General features: G+C 37.4%; 1 pseudogene; it reads right to left on the reverse strand.

The window, feature by feature from the left end:
• The window catches only part of LOC107667987 (nephrocystin-4-like), a 173342-nt pseudogene that overhangs the window by 89257 nt on the left and 76756 nt on the right, over positions 1-7329 (reverse strand).

Raw genomic sequence — 7329 nt, forward strand, 5'->3', positions numbered from 1 at the left:
TATATAGGGAAGGGATACATACAATTTATAAAAAGTAACAGTAAAAACCTTTATAATGTTACAAAAAGATTTTTATTTCAAATAAATTATTTTGAACCTTCTATTAATTAAAAATCTTTAAAAATATCGTTAAAATATTCAAAGAATTAAGCAGTACAGCTGTTATCAACATTAAAAGTAATATGTTTCTTGCACACAAAATCAGTATAATGATTTCTGAAGGATCGTGTGACACTGAAGACTGAATCAATCGCTGCTGAATATTCAGCTTCACCATCACAGGAATATATTATATTTCAAAACATATAAAAATAGAAAACAGTATTTTTAATTGTAATAATATTTCACATTTTTACTGTTTGTACTATTTTTGATTAAATTAACGCAGCCTTGGTCAGCATAAGAGACTTGTTTCAAAAACATCTGTAAAAACCTTACTGACTCCATACTTTTGAACAGTAGTGCATATATACCGTATATATAGTATGTCTTAATATTACAAAAATGTCCACATTCTAGTTAGCAAAATCACAATCACCTTTACACTCAAGTACACAATCAAAAGAAACAACAACGTCAGCAGCCACATCCTTGTGGGCAGCACGTCAACATACAGCGCCGTTGCGCTACGGGTGTCACGAGTTCGAATCCAGGCTCGAGGACCTTTCTCGATCCTCCTGCCCCCTTCTCTCTCTACCACTTCGCTTCCTGTCATCTCTACACTGTACTGTCATAATAAAGGCGAAAACACCAAAAAAAAAAAAAAAGAGCAACAAAAACGACCAATCACAACACATTTCCTGACCTCTTCTTATCATATAAACAGCCTGAAAAGATTGATTTCATTTCCATTTAATATTATGAAGAGCATGTGTATGATGATGGAAATGATAATGAATATGTTCATAATGCATAATACACAAGGGTCACAGGACTCATTAGTGCAGTTTCTCCGAGGCAGGTCAGGAAATAAAAATCATATTTTGGTGGGCTCGACTAATACAATATCATCCCAAAGATCCTGGCCGAAATTTTCAGATATTGCCAAGGTCAGGGTCAGGAGTTTCAAAAAAAACAATACGCTATATTTCAGAGTGGGCTGATCAATCAAGGCAAACTTCCTCCCACACATTTCAACAGCTGCTAGTGATTCTGTGCCTGCAGACTGCAGGTAAACACAAGTAAACAGTCTGGTCCTCCCAAATTATTTTTGGAACGGTTTCATAAGCAAAATTTCTAAAATGTCTACCTTGAAAAAAAAAAAGTGAAAGTACCATTAAACAAGATTTTCACTCCTCATATTATATTCACCTGAGTGAAATCGAGAAAGAATGTTGAGAGGTGCATCATTAGCATATGACTCACCTGCCCATCTCCAGCCAGTGGACAAGAGAGAACATACTGGAGCTGGAAGACGATGCTGAAAGCCATGTCCCTCATCATCTTCAGCTCCACACTGCCACGAAGAGACAGTCCATCACTGCAGGAGGCAGAAAGAAGAGTGTGAGATCACTGAAATATCACAGCTTGGCATGGAATCTTGTGTAATGAACCTACACACCCACACTGACCCAAAAACACAACTAGTCAAGTGACATTCATTAACGCAGGTGTCTCAGTTCACTGCTTTATGAGTTTGGAAAGGACAATCCCATCGTGCATTGCAAAGCCCTATGTAGGGTTCCCACACATACTGAAGTGGGGGGAAAAAAAAGAATTTCCATGATTTTTCCAGCTGTTAACTGGAAACATTATTTCATTGAGATGTATATATACGTACACATACATACAATTCAAAAGTTTGGGGTTAGTTTTATTTCTTTTTTTATAAATTAATACTTTTATTATCACGGTTTCAGCAAATATTAAGCAGCAGAAGTGTTTTCAGCATATAATAAAAATAATAAGAAATATGTCTTAAGCACCATATTATCAGATTATAATTATTTTAGAAGAATCATGTGACACCGAAGACTGGCTGCTGAAAATTCGAATTACAGCAATTAAATGTATTAAAATGGAAAACAGTATTTCACAATACTACTGCTTTTTTCAGCATTTTTGATCAAATATTGTAAATGCAGCTTTAACGAGCATTAGAGTCTTGTTTCAAAAACATTTTAAAAATTTGTACAGACTGAAACATTGAATGGTAATTTATGCAATTAAAGAAATTCTAGAAATTCAAATTCTAGGAAGAAAACAGCTCTGCCACATTAACTTGACAAATGGGGTTTGGAAACTCATACAGAGCTGAAGGAGAAAGAACAGTGATTTAGCAGGAATTAAACACAAAGTTTTAAGCTAAAAAAAGTTCTAAGTTTAATGCTTGTGCAACATTAGAATGAAACAATTATCGTTCTAACATGGAACAAGTCGCTCAAATTGCATTTATATTTCTTTTTTGTTTTGTTTTTACTATGACGCATTCTGTAGTCATCATATTATAGTTCTTTTAGTCTGATTCCGAATCTCAAAAAAAGCCATTAAAAATGATTGCAGATTATTACATAATCAGGTACAGACTACAGAGGAAAAGTACGTAGCATCTTAGATGAGCACAGCACTGTACAGCAAAATATTAAAACTTCAAAATGAAGTTCACATCGCTTTTTCCATACAGGAAGACAAAGAACAAAGTTATAATTGAAACAGGACTCAAAAAAAGTTCGTTTGAGACAGTGTTACTACAAGGTGTTGAAATTCCAGGCACTGGTTTCATGCCAACATCTCATCTAGAAACTGGCAGGTCGGCATCAGATCGTTCGCATCATTCTTGACGGGTTTTCACACGCTCTCATAGACACATTCGCTGCCGTCATCACAGCAGTGTTGTTGAGAACGTGCAGCATAAGTTTTTAGTGCTAACCTCTCCATAATTACACCCAATTTCTCTCTCTTATAAAAGGGCAGAATGTGATGCTCCACTCTCTCAGACACCTAATTTCTCTCATTGGGTAATTATAGACCTCTTTCTCTCACCGCACAGGAACGATGCTTGTGACTTGTTCTGCGAGATCTCACATGGCAGTGACTCTGTGGCGGTGGGGCTCTTTTTTTTTTCCGCAGCAGATGGAGTGAAGCAGACATCAACAATCAAAGCCTCGTTTCTCATTTGCGTTGTACAGCGACGGCTTATCAGCATTTTAATTAAACGAAGAGTGCAGACACGAGAAACCTTCATTTAGAAAGTGGAACTTTTTTTAATACTTTCTGGAGAAGATGCTTTTAAAATATTTAACATCCAGTGAGTAAGTGTGTAAATCACCCTAAAAATCCATATTTGATAAGGACTGAGTTGAAAAAAAGAGATGGAACTGGGACGAAAAACAACGAGGTGAGGTGAGGTGAGAACGAGGGGATCTCTGCTTCTGCTGGGTAAGCACTAGGGAGGACAACCAGTGTGGTTTTGAGAGTTCAAGTCACTGAAACAGGACAGATGGAGCATTAAACTGGAGGAGGCCATGCGAGACACTGGAACTCTTTGACAGTGTATATTAAAGGAATAATTCACCCAAAAATGAAAAGTCTGAGCTCAATAGAAATGCTTTTGTTCTTGGGTGGAATACAAAATAAGATGTTTTGAAAAACCTCAAAGCTGCTGTGTTTCTTTACAAAGTAAGAATAAAAGAACAAGGTCTAAAAAGGAATACGCATAACAGTAATCCATATGACTTGTGCACTATATTTCAAGTGTTATGAATAAAACAGCTTTATGTGTGGCTTATACTGAAATTCAAGATATCTGCATACACTACCACTCAAAAGTGTGGGGTTATGTTTTTTTCTTTTCTTTACAGGGGTAGTAAAGACATTTATAACATTACAAAACATTTCTATTTCAAATAAATGCTGTTCATTTAAATTTTCCAAACATCAAAGAATCCTGAAAAAAATTGAGCTGTTTTCAACATTAATAAAATACGAAATGTTTCTTGAGCACCAAATCAGCATATTAGAATGATTTCTGAAAGATCATGTGACACTGAAGACTGGAGCAATGGCTGCTTAATATTTACCACAATTTACTAATGTTTATTTTATTATCAATGTAATAATTCAAAATACTTGATCAAATACATGCAGCCTTCGTGATGGATGAGTCTTGGCAAGCTAACTTTGAAAATGTGCATGTGCAAATTAGATGTGTGTTAAAGATTTTTTAAAATTCAATTAAATAAAAATATCTTGATTTATTGTTACATTTATTGTTTTTGTTCAATTAAATATATTTAAATTGAATGGTATAAATAATTAAATTATTTCAATTAAAAAACTCCAATCTGTTCCTCAAACAAAGCTATTGTATGGCTTTAGAAAACTTAGAAGGTGACAAAATATGATGTGCAAACCACTTTTATGTTGATTTATGTCCATTTTGGAGCCTGATAGCACCCGCATTGCAAGATCAGAATGAACATTCTTTAAAAAAAAATCAATACAGGTGTGAAATAAATTAGATTATCAGAACAACCAGTACAGCCAAGGAGACATAGATCAATCTAGATCAATGCAGCAGAAAAGAAACATAGATAATTAAAGATCCAGGATATTTGGTAAAATAATTTCAATAAATGTAGGTGCAACTGGAAGCGAGGTCTATGGAAGTATGGCAACATTTCTCAGAATTATGGTAAATTAGTAGGCCAGATGGGCCGAGTATCCACCTGAGTTTGTCCGTGGAGGTCTGCCTGAAGCTGCCGCTTGCGCTGGCTCCACGAGCCCTGGCAGCTCCGCTCCCTCCGGCCTCACGTTCCAGCACCAACACATGAGGCTTCTCCACCCAACCCCAGCCGTTATGGACCCCAACCAGCAGCCTGCGCTCCTGCACCACAACCGAGCGTCCCTCCACACCCCTGTTCTGATCAGGAAAACACACGTGATAGGAAATTCAAAAGCCGCTCTGATCAACAGACATTTATGCATAACTACAGTAACATGTGTTTGCGTACACAGACACGTGAGAGGAATTCCATGTATGTTTTGCCATAGATTGGAGTGTGTTTGGCAGGGTCTGTTAGCATTTAATCCTCAGAGGAGGTATGGGAATGGAACGTGTGGATTGTGTTTGAAAGCTGCACAGTTACGACTCCTCTGTGCTGGAAAGTGAGAGGGGCATGTAAGCCCTATTGATCCATTCTATCCTCGGGACTGAATCTGAATGGCATTTCTCTGGTAAGCAGAGTGTGGAACTTATGGGAAAAGGTACAGAGAATGAAACCAACTGACTCAGAGCAGAGAAAGTCAGGAGGAACATAACTGGGATTCTTTTCATTTCCACATATTTAATTGCCTTTTCAATGTTGCAATATGCTCTGAGACGACAAAATGTAATAAAGTGACAATAATGAAAACAATGCATCAGCTGAATGGATTTTATTTTCTGTTTTTATGCTGCATGGTAGCTCCACCCAATGTCAAATCTCATTGGTCCAAAATCCTGCTCCTCACAACTTTATTTTAAATAAATTTGCCATTTTTGTGCAGCATTTCACTTTCAGTTCATTTTTATTGATGATTGATGCTTTTATGATGCTTTATCTAGTTTAGAGACACCACAAGGCCTAAACAGTGTTTTAAAGTGAGTAATATTGCTATTGGGGAAGCTTCTTTGAAACTGTAGTTTCCCAAACAACATTATATTATTTTGGTTAATCTACATTTAACTAAATATGGTAACACTTTACAATAAGGTTCCATTAGTTAACACTGGTCAATGAATTAACAAGCAAAAAAACAACTAATTTTATTATCCACCTTATTCTTCCTGTAAAAATGGGCATGGCCTTTTCTACATTTTATGGTTTTTGCTTCCGGTCTCATTCGCTTCCAGCTATTTTTAGCTGTACAAAAAAGCTCGTTTTGCTGCTTGATATTGCAAATTGTTGTGTCTTACCATATTATTTTAATGTATTATCTTAATTATGAACACACTGGTTTGTAGTGCAAACAGTTTTTACTTCCGAAGTACTTACTTTCCGAAGCTACGCGAATACTTTTTGTGCGCAAAGAAAATAACAACAACAACTTTATTCAACAATTTGTCTCCTCCACGTCACCCTGGCGCCATTTTGGAGAGTATTCACTGAACATAAACAACTTATGCTGTTCTGTGTCAGGTGCATCCCGCGTGGCGCAGCTGACACAGAACAGCATACGTTGTTTACGTATGTGATACTCTCCAAACTGGTGCCAGGGTGACACGGAGACGACGAATTGTTGAATAAAGTCTTTTTTTTTTCTTTGCACACAAAAAGTAATCTTGTAGCTTCGTAAAATTACAGTTGAACCCCTGATGTCACGTGGATTATTTTAACGATGTCCTTGCTAGAGCCCAACCGATATGTTTTTTTTGGGGGGGGGCCGATACCGATAAACTGGTGCCAGGGTGACACGGAGACGACGAATTGTTGAATACAGTCTTTTTTTTTTCTTTGCACACAAAAAGTAATCTCGTAGCTTCGTAAAATTACAGTTGAACCCCTGATGTCACGTGGATTATTTTAACGATGTCCTTGCTAGAGCCCAACCGATATGTTTTTTTTGGGGGGGGGGCCGATACCGATATTAGGGTGTAAAAAAGGCTGATATATATCAATATATCGGCCGATATTCTTTGTGTATATTATAGTGTACAGTACCAGTCAAAAGTTTGGACATTTTCCCATTCGTGTGTCCAAAATATGTAATGGAGGCAGGGCATTTAACAATTGAACCATTATGCTTTACATAATGCTTAACATTACCATTAAACTTTATTATCCAAAATGAGTCTGACATCAGTGCACTGAACAGTAAAGTTGAAGTTTATTCAACTTTATTTCAATTCAATTCCATTCAACTTTATTCCGTTGAAGTTTATTTCACTTCGGAACATTCATTCACGGATTTGCACTACTGTCTTCACACACAGACGAAACTTACTAGAGAAGTATGACGTGTAACCTAATATACCTCTGTAAATAAATACAATATAAATTCACATCTCGCGCACTTTAATGCCCTTTGAATGTAACATGTACGTTCCCTTGGAACTGGATTCATGGCGGAATATCATGTGAAGTCCACTTCGCAAGGGGACTTACGGTCGAATAAGACAATGCTTGAATGCTGCTGCCTGAACGAGACCACCTTACTGAAGTGAAAGTGTTGGCTGGTGTCCCTATCTCGCGAACGCGGCAGCGGATCTCCACCAAATTCGGGGGATCCCTTCAGCTCGAGGAGCCCTCTCGAATGCTACCCTCCGCGCGTCGGTAGCTCCCTGGGATCGCTTGATCGGTCGGTGCCGGACCGCGAATTAAACCACCCGTAACTCCCGAACCCCGGGGG

This window comes from Sinocyclocheilus anshuiensis, unplaced genomic scaffold (assembly GCF_001515605.1).
Source record: "Sinocyclocheilus anshuiensis isolate Anshui unplaced genomic scaffold, SAMN03320099.WGS_v1.1 scaffold1024, whole genome shotgun sequence".
Lineage (NCBI taxonomy): Eukaryota > Metazoa > Chordata > Actinopteri > Cypriniformes > Cyprinidae > Sinocyclocheilus > Sinocyclocheilus anshuiensis.